The sequence below is a fragment of the Myotis yumanensis genome, unplaced genomic scaffold (genome assembly GCF_028538775.1).
Source record: "Myotis yumanensis isolate MYYU_CA2020_CCGP unplaced genomic scaffold, mMyoYum1.0.hap1 SCAF_3, whole genome shotgun sequence".
Taxonomy (NCBI): Eukaryota; Metazoa; Chordata; class Mammalia; order Chiroptera; family Vespertilionidae; genus Myotis; species Myotis yumanensis.
In genome coordinates this window covers 70,252,405-70,275,994 of record NW_027223754.1, presented here as the reverse complement: position 1 = coordinate 70,275,994, position 23,590 = coordinate 70,252,405, and the positions used below count along the sequence as shown (strand labels likewise).

The 23,590-nt window shown below is 37.9% G+C and overlaps 1 non-coding gene across 1 annotated transcript; it reads right to left on the bottom strand.

Moving 5' to 3' along the window:
• Positions 1 to 6,281: 6,281 nt before the first annotated feature.
• Positions 6,282 to 6,404, bottom strand: LOC139007875 (small nucleolar RNA SNORA28). The gene has a single exon (XR_011471012.1). It is a non-coding gene; the product is annotated as a small nucleolar RNA SNORA28 (small nucleolar RNA).
• Positions 6,405 to 23,590: the final 17,186 nt, after the last annotated feature.

Here is a 23,590-nt window from a genome sequence, read left to right as displayed (position 1 = left end):
TAAACAGGAAACAAGACAAATACCCATTTACAGGTAACTTTATCAGTCAATCATAGTTCTACAACCATATAATGTAATGTTATCCCCTAACAAAAAGGAATCAACTGTTGATACATGCAACAATATGATTAAATGTTAATAAAGTATGCTGAATGAAAGAAGCCAAACATGAAAGACTGAAGGGTATATAATTCCATTTATATAAAATTCTATAAAATGCAGTTGACTCTCTAATACCAGAAAGTAAATCTGTAGTTCTTTAGGGAGGGTGTGACTTAAGGTAGGGATAGAAGAATTAAGGAGACACAAAGAAGCCTTTAGGTTTATGAATTAAAACTACCTCAATTTCAAACCTTATTAGACTGCATAGTTTAAAAAGTGTACAGTTTATTGTACATAGATTTAGCCCTAATAAAGCTATTAAAAATACCAGATTGTAATAATTTAAGAGCAAGAACTCTAATGCATGACACAGTATGCAATATTATGGATTGGTTATAGATGTTCATTGATTAGATTTAGGGATAAAAATCACAGTAGGATGAAAAAAATGTCTTGATTCTAACTATGTTGATAATTGGAGAGGGGTTGAGGAGATCAATGGGATCACAGTGGCCAAAACATGGAAACAACCAAAGTGCCCTGCGCTAGAGGACTGGATATAGAAGATGTGATACATATACACAGTGGAATACTACTCAGCCATAAGAAAGGGTGAAATAGAGTCATTTACAACAACATGGATGGACCTTGAGAATATTATGCTAAGTGAAAAAGCTAAGAACCATATGATTTCACTCATATGTGGGATATAAAACAAACTTATGGACACAAACAGCAGTGTGGTGGTTGCCAGAGGGAGGGGGGTAAAGGGAGAAGAGAGTCCTAATATGAGGTGACAGGAGAAGATTTGACTTAGGGTGGTAGGCAAAAAGGTTATATACAGATTTTTAACTTAGAAATTCACACATGAAACCTATATGTGCATGTTGATCAATGTCACCCAATAAAATTTAATTTAAAACATTAAAAATTAAAATTTATCTTAGATATCATATTTGGCCTGGGAATAACCAAAACATCAAAGAAAGATATCAACTGCATGATATTTCTACATAGTTAACTATATAGAGACAATCTTGAAATGTGCGTGATGTCAAAATAGCAGTACAAGGTCTGTGATAATGCAGGTATTACAAATTGCATTAAAACCATCTGCAGTGTGCAGTAGTATATTTTAAAAACATGATCTTATATTTTCATTTAAAATGTTTTGTTTTCTTTTTATGTTATAAGAACCAGGATTTCCTTTGGTCATTAGGGAATCTTTTTACAAGGTCTGCTGAAATCCCTGCAATTTATTGTGAACAGGTTGTTTAGCTTTTACTTCTTGACTTGTATTTTCCAGTGCTATTTTATAGGTGACCAAAGCTTTTAAAAATGTGTTGGTTAATTTCAAATCCATTGGGATTTTCCAATCATACTTTGCTATCACTGTTCTGATGAATTTAATGGTAGGACTTGCTTTATTTATGTGGCGTAATTTGTATGTGTATAAATTTTAAATATCCCATGCCACTGAAACAAGACACGATGGCATTAGTAATCTCTAATAGCAGGTAGTCCAAATGGCACACATAATCTTCCTTGCTCTCATACTTTATCACTTTTTGGCATCAATGACCATGGAGGGTAGAGTTCCACAGGATAAACAATAAAAGAAAAAAACTCAACCATCAAAACTGTACTGGGGGTTATAGCCAGTTAAGTAAGGTTAAAAAAAAAAAAAAGAAATTGAACTCATACAGATTAGAAAGTAAAAAAGTAAAATTATCTCAAAAAACAGATAGCATGAGCCTTCATGTAGAAAATCATAAAGGATGCATACATACTACACATGCACACACACACACACACACACACACAAATTACTTGAACACATTGAGAAGTTTAGTAAGGTCACAGGGTATAAGATCAATTGATATTTCTGTATTCATTGACTTCAAGGTTTTGGGACCTGATCAATGAAGAAGTCATGAATCAATGTAACAGTTGCACACAAGGTGTGTTTTATTTAGACACGTTCCATATCAGATGAGCTCCCTTACAGACACTTTCCACAGCTAGTGGTATGGGGCCAACATCCAGAGGGGAGGGGGACCAGGGGACTCCTAGGGGAAAAGAAAGTCAGAGAAGGGGCTTATATATCTAGGAGGATGTCACTCAAGTAGTGCAGTCGGGAATCCCTTTGTCAGAGAGCACTAAAGGGCAGCAGCAACCTAAGATCTTTATAGTCTCAGTGTTGGTCTTATTGATGGATAATATCTTTAGGGTGCAGTTTTGGAGAGTATACAAAATAGACACGCTCCATATGGCTAAAAATACATTTATTGGGCTATATTTAAGACAGTTGGATGTGTAAAATTTTTAGTTTGGTGGCAGCAGCTTTTGAGCTAACAGTCCCACCCTGGTGCAAACAACATAGGGGCCAATATACAGAAATATTTTTGACCAATTTATATAACATGTACACTAGCAAAAAAACAAACAAAAAAAACAACAGTCTAGCAATAAAATTATAAAGACAGTCTATCATAATAATATCAAGAAAAATAACATACAAAAGCATATAAATTTAATAAAACAAGTGCAAGCATTTAAACTGAAATATAAAAAAAATTCTGAAAAAAATTAAAGAAGGTACAAATAAATTAAGACAATGGTATATTCATAAATGGGAGATTCACTATTGTTTATATGCTAATTATACACAATATGAACTACCAATTTAATATAATCTCTCTCAAAATTCCAGCAGTCATTTTTTAAAAAATAAATAAGGCAATCTTAAAATTCATGTAAAAATTCAAAGAACTCACAATAGCTAGAATGACTTTGATAAAGAATAAAGTTGCTGGGCTTAACCTCTCTGATTTCTTTTTTTCTTCTTCTTTTAAAAAAATCTGCATTGTTAAAAGCATTACATATGTCCCCATTTTTTCCCCCATTGAACTCTTCTAGCCTGCTCCTACCCCCTACCCAAGGCCTTCACCACCCTATTGTCTATGTCCATGGATTATGCATACTCTGATTTCAATAATTATTATAAAGCTACAGCAACTGAGTAGTATGGCATTGATATTGTAACAGATAAATAAAGCAGTAGCAAAGGATGTGAAAATAGGTCCACATATATGATTAATTGATTTTTAACAAAGGTGTCAGGGAAATTCAATGGGAAAGGATAGTCTTGTAACACTTGGTACTAGATTTGGATATCTACACAGAAATAAATAAACTTAGATTCTTACTATATAAATACAAACATTTAACTAATAATAGGTATTGAGTTCATGGAAGAGCTATATCTATAAAATTTCTAGAAGAAAACAAAATGGGAAATCTTTATTTCCTTGGGATAAACAAAGATTTCTTGGATACAATGGTAAAAACAAGGGTGGAAAAGACTAATCAGGCTTCTTCAAAATTAAAGGAAAAGTTTGCTTTTTGAGAGTCATTATAGAAAATTAATAGCTAATCTCCTGGCTGCAAAATATTTGATATTAAAAATCTGATTTAAAAAAATAACAACAAAAACCTTATATGCAGGTACATATAAAACAACTTTTATGCCCAGCTGGTGTTGCTCAGTGGTTGAGCATGGATCCATGAACCAAGAGGTCACTGGTTCGATTCCCAGTAAGGGCACATGCCCCAGGTTGTGGGCTCAATCCCCAGTAGGGGTTGTGCAGGAGGTAGCTGATAGATGTTTCTCTCTCACTGATGTTTCTATCTCTCTATCCTTCTCCCTTCCTCTCTCTCTAAAATCAATAAAAAACTTACAATTTAATAAGAAGACAACTAATCCAATTAAAAACTATACAAAAGATATGGACATGCAAATGCATAAAGATGTATAAGGATGGCAAACAGGCTTATAAAAATATCCTTAGCATCAGTAGCAATTAAATAATTTAATGATATCATTAAACATCTATCATCTATAATGATACCATTTTACTGCTAAAATGATATAGGATGACCATATGAAGTGGTGACAGAGATATGAAAGGACTAGAGTTCTCATACACTGTTACAGAAATGTAAAATATTATAGTCACTTTGCAAACCAATTTAGCAGTTTCTTAAAAAGTTAACATATTAGTTCCATATATCCTATCCTTTCAATTCCTTGGTCTATAGCATGAGAGTGATTATTAGATGTCCAAGTACAGGGAGCCTAATTGATTGACCACTCCAGGTTTTTAGCACTGTTTTCATACAAGGTCATACTCCCCAATAACTGATCAGACCTTTTAGGTGCTACTTGTAAATTTAGCAAATTCCTCAGCAGAAACCCATTCCCAAACCTTCACTCACCTCTCTGAACATCCTTCCTCTACCATACTAGTATTGAAGTTTGTTGCCACAAATACTCCGTATCCCCCTTGGTAGTTCTCAAGGCATTTACAAAGGTTGATTTTATATTGTACCTAGTTTTTCTGGTTGTTCTAAGGAGTAAGATAGTTTGAAAGCGGTGCTTGCTGAATAGCAAGTGGTCCTTTGCTGTGGTACCCATGCACAGTGCAGCATCCTCCTTGAGAAATCACACCACGGCAGCAGCAGTGATTATGACTCCTAGCAGGAAACTATGAATACCCATAAGCTACCACATGCTGGCCTGGTGGTAATGTCCATCACTCAGTGAGAGCGTATTGAAAGTGACTCTTATCTAAGACCCTTGGGAACAATAAGGAGGTCAGAACCCCAAATCTGTGTTTCTATATTAATATATTCTGTTTACACCAATAGCTAACAAACTTAGAGTAATGGTTATTATTCAAAGAGAATGTTTTTTAGAGTACAAGTTGCATTCTTGGACATCACTGAAAAGTACTGTTTATATAATTTAAAATACAATGAGTGTTATAAAGTATAAGAAGTAAAAGTAATTGCTATACTTCAACTTATACCTAGTAGGATTTTTTTTTTTACCTCCTATACTGGTTAATTGGGTATGAGTTTCCCCACTGAGGATTCTATAAGAAAAGAGAGAGCTATTCCATAGAACTACAGAATCATCCCTGTGGGAAGAATGATTCCTATAGTGTTCCTGAATATCAAAAATTATACTCCAAGTAAATAACATTGCCACATGTAGTTATAAAATAAAAGTAAAATGTTTTACAAAAATTATTTATTTATTAAATTGGTAAGATTCTTAGTTTCACTGAAAGTAATTTATTGAAAAAAAATAGTTTTGTGACTCTTAATTCTCATATAAATCAAATTCTAGACATTTATAAGAACATTTAAATTTAGATGACCTTAGTTTATTCATTATTAATATATGATAATAATAAACCAATCTTGACTTGAGTAAAAGTTAATTTTGAAAAATGTTAAAAATCCATAAAAAAGTCAAGATTTGTTCATTTGATGTTAAAGAAAATATTTAGATACACAACATAGGAAAGTAGTAGTCTTATAGTCTTAACTACTTTTAACTCAAAGTGAGCTTGAATTTTAGATTTTATATTTTGTATTCTAGAATCAAAATTGGTTAATGAATTCTAGTTCTGCAGTGAAATTGTCCATCTTTTCATGTATTTTCTGTAACATGTTAACCACAGTTGTATTAAAATCCTTATCAGTTCATTCAAATATCTGGATGATTGTGGATATTTTCCTATCTTATCCCCCCTTCTCATTTTCTATTTTGTAGTTCTGTTTCCTTGGCATACTAATGTGTTTTAATTGAATAAAAATGTTACGTTAAAAATTATAAACATTTTATGTAATAAAATAACATTGCTAGAAAAATATTCCTAGTAATATAAATATGTATTCTAAATATAAAATATTATACATATTTTTATATTCTATAAGAACATGTTTATACATATTTACATAAAAATATACCTGGCAAAGTGTTTTATTAGATAACTAGAGGCCCAGCGCAATGGTGCGCTGGTACGGTCCCTAGGCCTAGCCTGCAATCAGGGTGCCCCTGCCGCCACCCACACCGGTTCCCAATTGGTTCCCAATTTGCCATCAGTCGATGGGAGCCTGACGGGGGCGGGGAGGGACCAAAAGGTTTCCAAAAAGGGTCTTTACATATGATGACCTTCTATGTAAATTGTTTTCCCTGTATTCTGAACAACTGACTTGTTCTAAACATCAAGTCTCAAATTAAATTTTATTTCACAAGAAATCTCTCTTATAAAGCACTAATCACTTATTATAAAGCATGTTTCTTTTTTTTTCTTTTTTTTTTTAACACTGTCTAAGTCTATATAACGGCTTGTCTCATAGAGGAGAGCACCAGAATAGGTTAGACTTTGTTGCTGTAGCAAGCTCAAATTGTTAAAGCATGTTTCAACACTTATGCTATTGTTTTCTTTTCTTCAAAAAATTAAAATTATATATAAATATATTTTATAAATAGGTATATAAATTTATATATGTATACACATATATATTTCATATTTTCTTGTTTATTGTTAGTCTCTCATATTATATATAAGTGACATATAAATAAATATCTTGACCAATGTGTTAATCATTTTACTTTCAGCTCTTAAATTGAAGAAATGGTGCATCAGATAGAAAAGTTCTGTCTAGGGATTATTATCATCATCTGAATTAGCTTTTCAGGAGAAAAACACACATTTATGTATGATAGAAAGCTTATCCCAAATGTTCTACTTTTCTTAGTTGTAACTATGTTTGCCAACAAGCTCTGTTTGCCCTGACAATAGAACATTGAAAAAAGAAATAGCACTTACAGATCTCAGCAATTCTTTCTAAGCAATTGCTGGTGCCACTCAAAGGGAGTCAGGAGTTCAAGACTTAATGCTCTAATAAAGCCGCACATCCCAAAGTGAGTCATTTTCAGTGATACTGCATCATCAGTAAAGTGAATCCAGATATCCTATACATTATGGTGAACACTTTCAAATCTCATCTCCCTACAGCGGTCCCAGTGAAATGAAGCTGAATAAAACAAATCCTGATTTTTCACATTTACTGTTATTAAAGAAAGGAACAAAGTAGTGCCAAGGGGAATGGAAGAATAAAGCTATGGCTATTCAGTTGTGAAGAAAGTAAATTAATAAAACCAACCCCATTTCTTTTGTACATGCGTTCAGCAGATGCCCCTGGAGAACAATTCCCTTTATGGAATAGAATACGAATGGGGGATGATAGACTCTGTAGCCTCATAACTGGGTATTTTTTAAGCAATATTTGCACTTGATGTATCACAACAAACTAATATGTCACCCTGTTTGCCACATGATGCCTGCTATCTTTTCCTGTGGGCTATTCCTTTTTGAAGTTAACTAATGTTTTGTAGAAACTTTGATAACTCTTATTAAATATGCCTTATAAAATATTATTGAGAAAAGAACAAAAACAATATGTGAATATGTAATACTTTAAATATTTAAAACATAGATGGTACTCTGACCTTATTTGAAATATTTAATCTGTGTGGGATTTTTTGTTGTTGTTGCTCTTGCTTGGCAAAAATTAATCCAGTATGCTATAAAATCCTTTATCCATTTTGACAAACTGAACACCTCCAGGCTGTTCACCTGCCATGAGGAGGATTTTTCATTTCAATGGCTAGCTGAGTGATGTATGTACAGATATTGTCCAACCTGTCTGGCTTACTGTCTTTTTGCTTTAGTGAATTCCATCTAAGAATTAGTCCAGCATCCTTTAATAGCATACAGTATAGAAATTACATTGAGAAAGACAGAAATAGACTTATTTCTATTTTTTTAAAATAATAATGAAGCCAAGTACTATAAAATATATGTTTTTGTCAGAATTCAGAATTCTAATCTACCAACAATTTTAGAGTGAGTTCCTGGTGATATTTTTTCAAGACTCTATGCTATTAAAGCATTTCTCCAGGATTAAAAGAATCAAAAGAATGTAAATAAAAAGACATCTAAACTGGTATTTGTCAACAGTTTTTTATGGGGGAAAATGTAAATTTACTTCACTTGTTTAGTTCCATGATCTACTGTTTTATAAATAAAATAATATGACAATATTTTGAATTTTGTGACTGTTTATGAACTTTATGTCCATTTTTCTTAAAAGAGAAACCTTTATAATAATTTCAGATAAAAACATTCCATTTAAAAGTAAATTAGAAAATTCCACAGAGTTGTCAAAATAAAAAATGTGGATTCTAGATTAGTAAAACAAAAGAAACCAATTGTTTAGTTAGCAGATTGGCATAGAAACTTTTCTGAAATTATGAAGAAATATTCTCTTTAGTATTCTCTTTTTTTTTAAATCCTGCTCATTGTATAATTAAAGACAACTTTCTAATAGTCAAACATTGAGTTCTAAAGTAATTATTAACAAAGTTGGCAAGAAAATGTTGACTTATGGTACTAACCTCACATTTACTAAACTTTTGCATAATGGAGCTTGTAATTTAAATTTTAAACAGGATTCCAAGTTGATTTTTAAGTCAACAGTCTAGCAAAAATATCCAGACTACAACTGAGGAACCATTAATCTAAAGTAAAATAAAAGCAAGTAGGGCATTTGGAAATATATATATACAAATTTACTCACATAGTCACAGAAAAGAAACATCCTATGCATATAATAAAGAGGTAATATGCAAATTAACCCTCACACCCTCACAAGGTGGCTGCCTACAACCAGGCCAGCAGGGGGTTAGTGAGGGATGACCAAATGTCTGAACAGCAGGCTGTGTGGGTCGACCAGGCCAGCAGGGGGGTTAGTGAGGGACAACCAAACAACTGAATAGAAGGCTGCATGGGGTGACAGGCCGGCGGGGGGGTGGGAGGGGCTGTGAGGGCCGACCAGTCTGGCGCGGGGGGGCAGGGGGGGGGCAGTTGGGAATGACCAGGCCAGCAGAGGGGTCAGTAAGAGGCGACCAGGCTGGCGAGGGGGGACATTAAGGGGTGACCAGGCTGGCAGGGAGGGGGCAGTTGGGAGCTACCTGGCCGGCAACAGGGGGCAGTTAGGGGTGACCAGTCCAGCAGAGGATCAGTTAGGGGTGATCAGGCCGGCATGCAGAGGCAGTGAGGGGCGGTCAGGCTGGCAGGGGGGGCAGTTAGGGGCAACCTGGCAGGAAGGCAGATGAGCGATTAGGCGCCAGTGGTCTAGGATTGTGAGAGGGATGACTGACTGCTGAGTTAGGCCCAATCCCAGGGAGTCCCGGATTGGAGAGGGTACAGGCTGGGCTGAGGGGAACCCCCCATGCACAAATTTCGTGCACTGGGCCTCTAGTACTATGTGATAAAAGCTTAATATGCAAATTGACCAAATGGAGGAATGACTGATTGCTATGACATGCAGTGACCACTAGCGGGCAGATACTCAACTCAGGAGCTGCCCCCAGCCTACAGGCCCCAGGCCAGCAAAGATGGGTGACAGGGGGTGCCCCCCAGTCGCTCTGCCGATTGCCCCGTCAATTGGCCCTGATCACTGGCCAGGCCTAGGAACCCTACCCATGCATGAATTTCAGGCTGGGGGAAGCTCCTGCATTGAATGTCTGCCCCCTGGTGGTCAGTGCACATCATAGTGACCAGTCATTCCATCAGTCATTCTGCTATTTTGGTCAATTTGCATATTAGGCTTTTATTATATAGGATACCCACTGACATTGTTTAATAAACCAACATCCCTACAAGTCATTTTGATATAAAAGAAAAAAAGAGAAAATTGACTTTTTTTCTGTATTTGCTGCTGAGATTAATAAAGTAGTAAGAAAATATAAAAATAAAAATATTTAGTAATTCAACCGAAGCTAAGCATATTCTATAATGAAAAGAGTCATCCTTTCCAAAGCTAGCTTAATAATTTGTTAAGTAATGATTGATTATTTAGTATGTGGTAGTTATAAATAACACATGGTGAAGGTACTTTTAGTTTACTGGCTATTGTCCCTGTAACCTTTGAGTTTCATTAATGAATACTATGTCACCTGGGCAATATAGCAAATAATAAAAAATTATATTTGTTATGCTAATTACTGTCAAATTTTGACTTCTATTCACATTAGGATGCTTTGTCATTCCAAAGTCATTTCAAAGTGCTTTGTCCGGTTCAATTTTGTTTTAAGGCATGAACTAATAATACAATCTTGCAATAACTGTTTTGGTTCACAATGGACCCTCCAAGATTTATGTTGCACCTTTAGCTATAAAATCCTGACAACATCTATTTTTTCTGAAAAGTTTTTGTTATTATTTTAGCCTCAATCCAGAGTTATTCCTCTTAATGTTAAAAAAGTTATAAACTGGCAATATCCACTCAGTTCTTATGGAGCATAGCAATAATCTTTATTCCTAGGAGAATTTTTATCTTTGTTTATTCACTTTTCCTTTCTTTTTATTATTATAAAAAATAGCACAGAATAAGGATGCAGGCATTTTAAGAATGCCTTATGCAATTATTTTGTCTAGTTTTGCTATCAAAATTCCCTGAATGTGGATTACATTAAGAGTTGCATTTGCTCTAACGCATACTCTTGTTCTTCTTTCTTTCTGCTTATAACCACTCTTCATACAAATAATTCATAACAATGAGGCAATTATTTTTTAAAAATCCTGTACCTGATACAAGGACAAATCTATATATTTAGATTTTAAAAAATAATAATAGAGTTATCATACATTTATTGAAGACTATTATGTTACCATTTCATGATTACAAAATGCTTTTGGAGGGTTAAATATTTTCTGCAAATAATGAGTTGACAAAGTTCATGTAGGGTGAATAAAAGAATATAATGTGAAATCCAAAAAAAAGCTCTGGTTAGAAAATCTCATTCTCAGAAGCATAAAAAACAACAATAAAGTATAAAAACAATCATCACATGTTATTTTAACTCTGATGTTAGAATTATCTACCCTAATAAGAAGTCTAGGTGGGACTAATAATATTAATAATGATGTGTTAGTTCCACATGTCACTAACAGTAGTGGGAAGTTATCACAAAATACAAGTCAGAAAACATATTCTTCTAAAATTGTATTTGTGCTTTCAGAGGAAATATTTTAGGTGAAAATTTTAGTTTTCTCAAATAAATCATAACCTGTGATGATCATTGTTCTTAAATATTATATTTAAGGTATGATGTGGTATACAAATACCTTTATGAGTACGAATGTGTACATACATTTATATATAGAAGACATACAGTTTGTATCTTGCACTCTGAATTTCATTATATAAGCTAATAATAAAAGGAGAAACATATTAAGAATATCCAATGTGTAAAACATTTTTTTTAATTAGACAAAGATGCTATGCTGAGAGGCTTAGAAATTAGAGTCAGTACCTTTTGGAAAGCATAATAATCCTGTTATTTAGAATAAGGAAAGATTACTTCCTATTGGTTGGTATTTTAGAAGGCTATGATTAGAATGTGGAAAGTGAGGCAGGGCATGGAGGATGAGTAGGATTTCAATAAGCCTGTATAATAATTTAAGACAATAACAGGGACATATCAGGGTTACAAAGGAGAATATTAAAAATGCCTTATAAGTCCAAATTATTATTATGTTAATATGAATCCTTAGGAAAAATACTGGAAATGGAACCTGGAAATAGATTATGCCATTTTAGTTTATTTTATGATGTTATGTTAAAAAGCTGAGTATAACTTGGTTCATTTTGTTTAACCACAACTATGAAAAAAAGAACAATAGAGTTAAATAGCAGCTATGATTGTATATTAGTCTTTAGATTGGTGTATTATTTTTTTTTCCTTTTCAGTATTATTTCCAAAATTTCTATTAATGTTGCAATTTGTGATAAACCCAAAGATAAAATACATTAAGTATATGCTTCTGCTATATTTAAAAGTTATAATTTTGCAAATATTCATAGTGTCATATACAATTAACAATATTATAGCTACTATTCTTAGCCTGAAAATACCCTTGTGCTCTCTCTGGCTTTTTTTTATTTTATCCCATTTGGTAAGAATCAGATAAAGTTCTACCATTTTTTTAAAAAAGCACTTTGGGACTTAATTTTGCATTTCTATCATCATTGAGAGTATTCTATTCATCTCACTAACTACAATAGCAATTCTCAACAGAGTAACAAATACAATGATTATATGTGCCTGTGGAAAATGAAACGCAGGAAAAATTTAAAATGAATAATACAGTGATTACTCTTTATAAGAAGTGTTGCAACCCAATAAGCAGAAGTGATAAAAAGCACTGCCCCAATGAGGTACATTAGGATTATTTAATAAAATCCATAATTCAAGCACACTATGTAAATATATAAGTATGTAAATATATGTATGCATTTGTATGTGTGTATATGTATATGTATGTATACGTAGAGGCACTAGGGGAAACACTGAAGTGGAATAATGGGGAGGATTCCATCTTCCCATCTGCTTACATTTCCTTCTGAACCTTTGGTGGATGTCTGGAGTTCCGATGAATCCATAGTGTATCAAAGTGTATTATTGTGATACTGTTAGCCTTTGTGAAAATGGGTATACATGAGAGAAAAAAGTACTTATATAGATACCCTGAGTATAGTTTTTTCCACAGACCCCACTGATATGGGTTATGAAATGTCTTTCACAGCATCCCATCTATTCCTGTGGTAATTGCATAGCTTTAATTTTAAAAGCCCTTTTTAATTTCTCTGCACTGAATAATGTAATAAAACTTAGTAAATGTCCTCACTGGCAACTTCCTTTATTTTCCTTAAATATGTCCTTTGTATCTCAGACAGAATTTCTTTTGTCAAACACAACCAGGGAATCATTATAATTGAGAGCTCCCCTTGCTCTGAACAGCATTTGAAGTTCTTAGCTTGGTATTTAAAATTCTTCATAATAGGGGATTCCAACATGGTTGCAGAGTAGATGAAAGCAACACACACCTCCTTCGGGCGCCAAACCTGAGATCCAGCTAAAACTTAGAACAATCAACTTGAATAAACAACAGGACACCTAAACAGGAGGATTATATCAAAGGATTAGGGAAAAGAGGCTACAAGAGACTGGTATGAAGGATGGAGATGCGGAGAGGGCTGGTCCCTGCACCCAAGGGCAGCAGAGTGAAGCCAGAAAAACATCATGGCTACAAAAGCACTGATCCCGGAGGAAAGTGGGGTTGAGATGCCAGGGCCCCCAAATCAGAGCACCAGGGCCAGGAAGAAGAGCCTGCCTACCATATTGTCTACTGGAAAGAAGAGGGAGTCTGCTTGAATCCAGGATGATTTCCTTGAGGACAAATACTCAGGGCCTCATGAGTACTCACTGGAGGCTCTTATAGAAAGAAGCAGACTTAGAGCATTCAGATGCCATAAAGAGAATATTTGGGTGGCATCATTCCGGAGATCTGAAAGGTAGGTTTCTGAGGTCTGGTCCTGAGCCAACATCCCACAGGGCCTTCAGGTACCACCTCCCAGGGTCCACTACTTCTATTTTTACAGCACCAGCTGGAGAATGTACACTAACCCTGTCCTCAAATACTGGTGACACCACCCGGCCAAGCTCAAGTCCAGCATAAAAAAACAGTGGACTGCACCCAAGAGGGACTAGAGGTGTTTTTTTGTTTGTTTGTTTGTTTGTTGTTGTTGTTGTTGTTGTTGTTGTGTGTGGAACTATAGACAGAATCCTAGATGATCATTGAACTGAGTGGCTTCAGAATAAGGGCCATTCTTTCCCCCCTCCCAGGTGTTAGGAAGGCACCACCCCATTGGAAGTCTCCCTAGTCAGGGTCTCAGGCAGCAGGTAGCTGCTGAGCGAGGGGGAGCTATGCACTTGCACCTCCCCTGGCCCTGTGCCACTGCCAACATAGGGCTGCCTAAATTTGCATTCCCAAATCCTGTTGGCCCCACCCTTTTAAACTCATATCCACAGAGCGAAGGGGGCACAACTCAGAGCTTGGACATTTGATGCATCCCCCTCGATGCCCACCAGCAGGTTATCTGGCCGCGCCCTGCAGAGAGAGAAGGAGGTGAGCAGCTTTCTCCCCTCTAAAGGGCTGGTGCCACGCTAAGTGGAGGACTGCCCTGATCTGTTCCTCCAAATCCTGCAAGGGAGAAGGGAGCAGGGTACGCCCAGCTGGCCCTTTCCAGCGAGGCTGTTTGGAGGGGGATGGAGGCTCTGCTCAGAGCCAGGACATTCAGAGTATCTACCTCAGAGGCTCCAGCCCAGGCCTGGAGCAGGAATGGCTACAGAACTAAAAGGAGTTGTGTAGCCTGCCCTCTCCCATGGCAGAGTTTGCATCCTCCCTCCCCCCCAAAAAAGAAGGCTTTATAGATCTGTTTGCTCGAATCCCAATGAATTCATCCTGTCCTGCTGCGCTTTCTCCTGCAGTGAGGACAGCAGGCTACATTCGAACTGAAACTGCACTGCACACCTCCTGGGGGAGATAGAGTTGGAGACACAGGTAGAGTCTGAATGGTATGACTCAGAAGTAGGGGCCACCTTCTCTCCATAGAGAGCCAGATCATGCTGCCCCAAACTAGGGAATCCACTAACATGGCAGGAAAAAAATCAGAGCAACAAAAAGGAAAAATAATTCAAAAGAATGAAGATAGTTAAAGGGAACTGTGGGATAACATGAAACTTAACAACACCCAGGAATACCAGAGGAGAAGAAAAGGAACAAGGGATAGTGAAACTGTTTGAAAAAATAGTCAGGGAAAACTTCCCCAACCTAGTGAAAGAAAAGGTCACACAAATTTAAGAAGTACAGAGAGTCAGTCCCAATTAAGATGAACTCAGAGATTCCTATATTTAAAATATCCAAGACTAAAGACAAAGGGAGAATCTTAAAGATAGCAAGAGACAGACAGTTAGTTACTTACCAGGGAGCTCCCATAAGGCTGTCGGTGGATTTCTCAACAGGCCATAAGAGATTGCCATGAAGTATTCAAAGTAATGAAAAGCAAAAACCTGCACCAGGACTGGATATCCAGTAAGGCTCTCATTTAAAATTGAAGGCAAAATAAAGCACTTCCCAGAAAAAAAAGAAGGCTAAAGGAGTTCAGTCCCACCAAAACAGCATTGAAAGAAATGCTAAAGTAACTGCTTTAAGAAGAAGAAACATAGAGAAAAAGAAACATAGGCATAAAAATGGCAATAAATAAGTACCTATCAATATTGACATTAACTGTAAGTGGATTAAATGCTCCAATCAAAAGACAAAGGGTAGCTAAATGAATAAGAAAACATGACCTATATATATGATGTCTACATGAAACCCACTTCAGAACAGACTCACACAGGAAGAAATAAGGGATGGAAAAAAATTTCCATGGAAATGAAAAACAAAAGCAGAGGTAGCAGTACTTGTACCTGACAAAACAGACTTCAGTAATAATAGGAAACTTTAACAAGCCACTGACATCACTGGATAGATCTTCCAGACAAAAATGAAAAGGAAACAGTGACTCTAAATGACATACTAGATAAGATGGATTTAATTGACATTTACAGAACATTTTACCCCAAAGCTGCAGCATATACAGTCTTCTCACGTGCACATAGGAAATCCTCCAAGATAGATCACATGTTAGTACACAAAATAGGTCTCTGCATGTTCAAGAGAATTGAAATCATATCAAACATCTAATTGGATCACAGTGTCATGAACTAGAAATCAACTACAATTAAAAAACATAGAGGCTAAATTGCATATTAGTAAACAATGAATGGCTTACCAATGAGATCAAGAAGAAATAAATTCTTGGAAACAATGAAAATGAACACACAGCAACACCAAACCCCTGGGACACAATGCAAGCAGTCCTGAGAGGAAAGTTCATAGCATTACAGGCCTACCTCAAGAAGAGAACATAAAAGGCATCCAAATTGGAAAGGAGGAAGTAAAATGGTCATTATTTGCAGATGACATGTTATTGCACATAAAAAACCCTAAGGACTCCACCAAAAAACTACTAGACTTAATAAATGAATTTGGCAACGTAGTAGGACACAAAATTAATACCCAGAAATCAATGGCATTGTTATACACTAATAATGAACTCTCAGAAATTCAAACTAAAACAAACAAACAAACAAAAAAACACACAATCACATTTATCATTGAAACTGAAAAAACTAAGATATCTAGGAATAAACTTAACCAAGGAGGCAAAAGACCTGTACTCAGAAAAATTAGAGAAGATATAAACAAGTGGAAGATGAATATACCATGTCATGGACTGGTAGAATCATCATTAAAATATCCATACTACCTAAAGCAATCTACAGATTCAGTGCAATCCCTATTAAAAAAAAACAATGGCATATTTCACAGATTTAGAACAAACACTCCAAAAATTTAAGAACCCAAATAGCCACAGCAATCTTGAGAAAGAAGAATAAAGTTGGAGAAACCACAATAACAGATATAAAGTTATACTACAAAGCCACCCTAATCAAAACAGCCTGATACTAGCTCAAGAACAGGCATATAGATCAATGAAATAGAAGAGAGATCCCAGAAGTCAATCCAAGCCATTATGCTCAATTAATGTTTGACAAAGGAGGCAGGACATACAATGGAATCAAGATAGTTTCTTAAATAAATGGTGTTGGGAAAATTGGACAAATACATGCAAAAAGATGAAACTAGACCACCAATTTACATCATACACAAGAATAAACTCAAAATGGAGAAAATACTTAAATGTAAGTCATCTACACTAATAAAAGAGAAACATGGTAATTGGCGTACGACCGCTACCCTTCCCATTGGCTAATCAGCGTATCCTTATGCAAATTAACTGTCAGCCAAGATGGCGGCTGGCAGCCATGCACTGAAGCGAGCAGGGAGGCTTGCTTCCTCCAGGAACTGCAGCCTCCAACATTCCCGCCTCACTTGCCGGCCTCTCAACTGCAACTCTAGGCAACTATTACTATGTTGCAAATAAGAAGCTAAACAAAACCCGCTTTCAGTCAGCCCCGGACCGCAACATTGTATCCATGTTTTCAGCAGCGAGGCCTCAGAGCTAAAGCTGGCCCAGAATAAAAAAAAAAAAAAAGAAAACAAGGAGCAGTTGGGAGCTTTTAGTCAACTGCCAGCGGGAAAACAGCCCTCAGCCCCTCAGCCAGCCTGGCCAGGCACCCCAGTGGGGACCCCCACCCTGATCCAGGACACCCTTCAGGGCAAACCAGCCGGCCCCCACCCGTGCACCAGGCCTCTATTCTATAAAGTAAAAAGGTAATATGCCTCCCGGCACCGGGATCAGCGGAGCAGCGAGGCTCCCGGCACTGGGATCAGCGGAGCAGCGAGGCCTCCCGACACTGGGATCAGCGTGACAGGGGGCAGCACCCAAACCCCCTGATCAGCCCTGCTCTGTGCCTGATAGGGGGGAGCTCCCCAACCCCCCGATTGCCCTGCGGCTCTGTGTGTGACAGGGTGCAGCGCACCAACCCCCTGATCGGCCCTGCTCTGTGTGTGACAGGGTGAGGCGCCCCAACCCCCCGCCCCCACGGGCCCTGCTCTGTGTGTGACAGGGTAGAACCATAACCTCTCCACCGGCCCTGCCCTGAGTGTGACAGGGGGCAGCGCCCCAACCCCCCTGATGGACCCTGCTCTGTGAGTGACAGGGGGCAGCGCCCCAACCCCCTGATCGGCCCTGCTCTGTACATGACGGGGGTGGCGCAGCAACCTCCCCATTGACCCTGCCTTGAGTATAACAGGGGGCGGTGCCCCAACCCCCCAATCAGTCTACCCTGAGCGTGGCTGAGGGTGGCATTGCAACCTCCCGATCCGCCCAGCTCTGTGCATGACGGGGCAGCACCCCAACTCCCCAATCGGCCCTACTCTGAGCCTGACCAGGGGCTGCACTTAGAGATTGGGCCTGCCCTCTGCCACCCGGGAGCAGGCCTAAGCCAGCAGGTCGTTATCTCCCGAGGGGTCCCAGACTGTGAGAGGGCACAGGCTGGGCTGGGGGACCCCCCCCTCCCAAGTGCACAAATTTTTGTGCACCGGGCCTCTAGTGAAACCATAAAAATCCAAGAAAAAACCATAGGAAGTAAAAACTCAGACATCTCATGTAGCAGAATTTCTGCTGATCCAACCCAAGAGAAACAAAGGGAAAAATAAACAAATGGGACGAAATCGAACTAAAAGGCTCTGCACAGCAAAATAAATCATCCTCAAAATACAAAGGGAACCCACGCTATAGGAAAACATATTCGTCCAGGATACATCTGATAAGGGTTAATTTCCAAAATATATAAAGAACTAATACAACTCCACAAAAGGAAGATAAACAATCCAATAAAAAATGGACAAATGACCTGAGTAGACATTTCTTCAAAGAAGACATACAGGTGGCCAATATCCATATGAAAAAGTGCTCAATGTCACTAGTCATTAGAGAGATGCAAATTAAAACTACGAGGTATCATCCCACACCAGCCAGAATGGCTACCATCAATAAATCAACAAACAAGTGCTGGTGAGGATGTGGGGAAAGGGGAACCCTAGCACATTGCTGGTGGGAATGCAGACCAGTGCAGTCACCATGGAAAACAGTATGGAATTTCCTCAAAAAATGAAAAATGGAACTGCCATTTAATCCAATGATCCCATTTCTGGGAATATATCCTCAGAATCCTGAAACACTAACCAGAAAGACTATATGCATCCCTGTCTGTATTCACAGCATCATTATTTACAATATCTAAGATCTGAAAACAGCCCAAGTGCCCATCAGTAGCTGAGTGGATAAACAAGCTGTAGTAGATTTACACAATGGAATACTATGCAGCAGTTACATAGAAGGATTTCTTACCCTTCACAAGAGCATGGGTGGACCTGGAGAATATTATGCTGATTCAAGTAAGCCTGTTAGTCAGAGAAAAGACAGATCTCACATTATCTCACTTATATGTGGAATCTAATGAACATAATAAACTGACAAACAAAACAGGCCCTGAGGCAAGGATGCAACAAACAGACTAACATATCTCAGGGCTGGGGGGGGGTGGGGGGGGGGGGGGGAGGGAGGATGGGAGAGATTAACCAAAGAACTTATATGCATATATATTCATAACCCATGGACAGAGAAATAGTGTTGTGAAGGCCTGGGGTTGCACAGGGGTTGGGAGGAGGGGGACAAATGGGGGAAAATGGGGGGACATCTATAATATTGTCAACAAAAAAGCAAAAAACAAACAAAAAAACCTCTTCATAATATGCTCCAATCAACTTTCCTTGGTTGATCTTCTACTCCTGCCCCTCCTCTGATCCTCAATTACAGTTAAAGTTCAGGCACAGCAAATTATAAACCATTTCCAAAACAAGTAAGCTTTTACTGCCCCCTTACCTTTAGCCATGCAGATTCCCTCACCCTGAAGTGTCCTTCAGTCTCTTCTTTACCTCTAACTCTGTTCAAATTCAATTTTTCTGTCATTCCCCAAACTTTGAGAAACTATGATATCCCTTGACAATGAATCAATTGCTACCTCTTTTTTTCTGTAACACTTTATTCATATTTCTAACAGTAGTTTTAAAGCATAGAATTTATTAAACAAAATGCATCCTTCTAGTTGGCAAGTATCATCCCCATATCATGGATTTCAATAAATGAGCCTCGAACATAACTAATGCGCACATATACATCTTAGGGGTATATCTCAATATGCAAATAGGTATTATAAATTCATATACCTATTGTGCTGCACAAGGATTATTATTAAAAAACAATGTAGGTTTATTCAAAATATTTAAATGGCCTCTATGGTTCCTTCTTTAATTGAATCATCCAGTTTTTATGTCTGGGTTTTCATAATATATTGAGTGGCTCCAAACACTTGAAAAAGATTTTATTCAAAAGCTTAAATTATTCAAACAACACAATTACAGTATGTCAGATGACAAAGCTAAACCAATTTAGTCATGAGTTTGATGTCCTGTGTTCAAGGAAAACAATCCATAGATTGGAGGACTACAGTGCCTCACAGCAGTGGAGCACTTTTTCAAGCGAGTTTGACCACAGCGTGACCAAACACAAAATACCTTTCCTGAGATTCCTTTTACTCAAACCTTCTATAACTTTTTATATCCAGTCAGGCTTTCTTCTTTTTATTTTTTTTTAATATATACTTTTTATTGATTTCAGAGAGGAAGGGAGAGGGAGAGAGAGATAGAAACATCAATGATGAGGGAGAATCACTGATCGGCTGCTTCCTGCACGTCTCCCACCAGGAATGGAGCCCGCAACCAGGACATGTGCCCTTCACTGAAATTGAACCAGGGACCCTTCAGTCTGCAGGCTGATGCTCTATCCACTGAGAAAAACCAGCTAAGGCTATTTTTCTTTTCCATGCTGGAATGTGCAGTCATTTGACTTTCATACCCAAACATTTCCTTTCACCTTTATAATTTCTAAGTAGTTTTAATTACATATATTGATTAAAAATCTTAACCCTTATAATCTTTTATTCCTAGAGAAAACTAAACAATAAGCAATTGTGAATTATCTGTTGCACTGACATTCTGTGAATTGAAAATTTATAAATACATTTCATACTTTCTAGAAGTATATTCTTTTTCATAGTAAATGTGGCAAAAACATGTTTACTAATGAACCCAAATATTTTTAGTTTTTCTGTAAAAGAATACCTAAAGTGGGTAAATCTATGTTCAGTTTAATGTTTCAGTATTTTATATAATTTGCAAATGATCTTGATAGTCATGAATACCCATCTGTTAGGGGGAAGCTCCTCCACCAGGGACAGGGCCCTTCTGAGTGCAGGAAACTGAAAAACACTCGGGTACAAGCAGGCTAGTGGGACATGCTTTATTACAAACAAAGCAGCCAACAACAGGCTGGTCAGTGGCAACTTATATGTAAGCTCAAACAAAAGAGGCTTTATGCCAAATAGTGACCTCAATATTTGGGCTACAGAAAGGCACGCCTGCGCAGTGTATAGCTTGTTGTGTCCTTGTGTTTGCACCTGAGTATAGCAAATTAGCCTTGAACACTCTGATTAGGATTCCTACGCTCAGTTTGGCCTTGAACATCCTGTGTACTCTGGCCAGGGCCCCTGCACTATCATTTAGCAGATCTAAGTATAACTTTAAAGTGGGAAGTTCTCAAAATGATTTTGGAAACTATTTTTAAGTAGACATATTGTAAGGCAAAATTGTTGTTGAAAAGTTCATTTATAAACTTTTATCTTACATCTATTTAATTTACTTGTTTTTAACAATTAACCCCCCCCCCACTCCCCCACCCCCGCCATTTCTCAGTTGTCTGCATATGAGAGACACTGATTCCTGAGCTAGAGTTTTAATGATGGACTCTAGAAGGGAGCAAGGAGGAAGGCCCAGTTGTTGTAATCCATCACCTTTCGGAGCCCTCTGCATGCCAATTAAAACAGGAGTGCCATTCTGTTTGCTTGACTTGCATGCCCTTGCTTTCAAGTGCACTTCTCTCTCTCTTTTTTAAAATTTATCTTTATTGTTGAAAGCATTACAGATGTCCCCTTTGTTGTTTTCCTCATCAACCCCCTCCATATTGCACCCACCTCTCCCAGACCTTTACCACACTATTGTCTGTGCCCAAAGGCTATGCAAATGAGCATAAAAATTCCCTGTTAATCACTCCCACCCACCCCTCCACCCCACCTTACTTATGAAATTTGTCAGTCTGTTCCATGCTTCTATATCTCTGGATCTATTTTGTTCACCAGTTTATTTTGTTCATTAGATTCCACATGTGAGTGAGATCATGTGAGACTTGTCTTTCTCTGACTGTCTTATTTTTTTTTAGCATAGTACTCTCAAGTGTACTTGTTAAGGAACAATCTTGTCTAACTATATCGTTTCCCATAATGGCCATTGTAATTCTAGATTGTCTTAGTAAGATTTTGCAATTTTAGTTATCTACAGCTTCTAGGGCCACAGTTTTTAGTCTTAAAATAAGGCCTGCTGGAAGATGACAGGCTCAGTTCTTTAAAATTGAAGATCTCATTTCATGAGCTAAGTCTTCGATCTCTTGGAGTCAAATTAAAACCTAAAACAAGTATGCTGCTGAATTGGCCATTTTGGGGTGTTTTATAGTGTATTTCATTGCACTGAAATTTTCCTGACTTTGGCCAGGTGACCTGGTATCACGCTGACCTTTTCGGTGGACTTTTCCTAGCATGGGAGTGTTAGACTTAGGTGGCAAATGCTGGAACAGATTTTAAAGACTTCACCCGTATCCATCAATTTTGTAGCTTTGGCTTCCTAGTAGCCCATTGACAATAGACCTATTATTCCTTTCATGAAAAGATTTCCTGCCGGAACCGGTTTGGCTCAGTGGATAGAGCGTCGGCCTGCGGACTGAAAGGTCCCGGGTTCGATTCCGGTCAAGGGCATGTACCTGGGTTGCGGGCACATCCCCAGTGGGAGATGTGCAGGAGGCAGCTGGTCTATGTTTCTCTCTCATCGATGTTTCTAACTCTCTATCTCTCTCCCTTCCTCTCTGTAAAAAATCAATAAAATATATTTTTTAAAAAAAAAGATTTCTTTATAGTGGCGATGCTCAAAAGGCTTTTAGTGGTCTGACTTGTTCTGACTTTCATTTTAATGTGCTATTTGGTCAAAGCAGTCTATGTTCCTTATCTTAATGTATTTCCCCAAGTCCTCCAGCAGTTTATGGTGTGGACTTATCTTGAGGTTTTTACGAGTCTCCCCCAAACTGCCATGTTGTTTCCTTTAGACTGAGGGATACCCATTATTTTTCCTGTTGAAATAATCCTAATCCGATCAGAAGTGGTGTGTCCAGTTACCTGTGCACAGGTCCTGAGACATGTCGGCCACAAACCCAAACGCTGTGGCCCGCTAAGTCTCCCACCCCCATTTCCCACGTGGGAACGGGACACACCTGTAGGGCCCGGAACCGAAAGAAGCAGAGCGCACCCGAGGGATGCTCACCTGAGATGCAGAAGAGCAGCCGAGGAGGCAGCCAGGCACACGGGCTCCCTGGGACCTCACCTGCGCCCGGGAGCCTCTGAAATCTTCAGCAGCTGTCTTCAGGTCCCATCTCGTTGCCACAACTGTCAAATGTCCAAACTAAAACCATGTAGAAACCAATTTGTGTCCTTTGCCCGGGAAAGCAACCGGTGCTTAGGGGGAGCATAACGTCCACAGTGAGAGAGTTCGCGAGGGATTGTGGGTAAGTGTGGGTGCTCTAGAGCAGAGCCGGAGAAGCGGCAGCGTGGAAACAGGCAGGATTACCTGGGGTTGCGACCGGTCATTCCGCTGTTTGGTGAATTTGCATATTAGGGTTTATTATATAGGATGCTATGCCCACTTAATTACAAATAAACTTGTTATTTAGGTACAGTGTTTATTCTGTTATGAAAGTAAATTTTTAATGATTGTATTATAACATTTGACAGATAATGTTACTACAGGAGACAAATCCATCAAAAAAATTTAAAATACCTGGAAATTGAACAGCAGAGAAAAAGTTAAAATTGTGTCCCAGAATATAGCTGTACACCAAGATATAGTAATAACTCCAATTATTTATTCACCTACTTGGGGCTAGATCAAGCATGTCAAACTCAAAGGCTAACATGGGCCAAATAAAC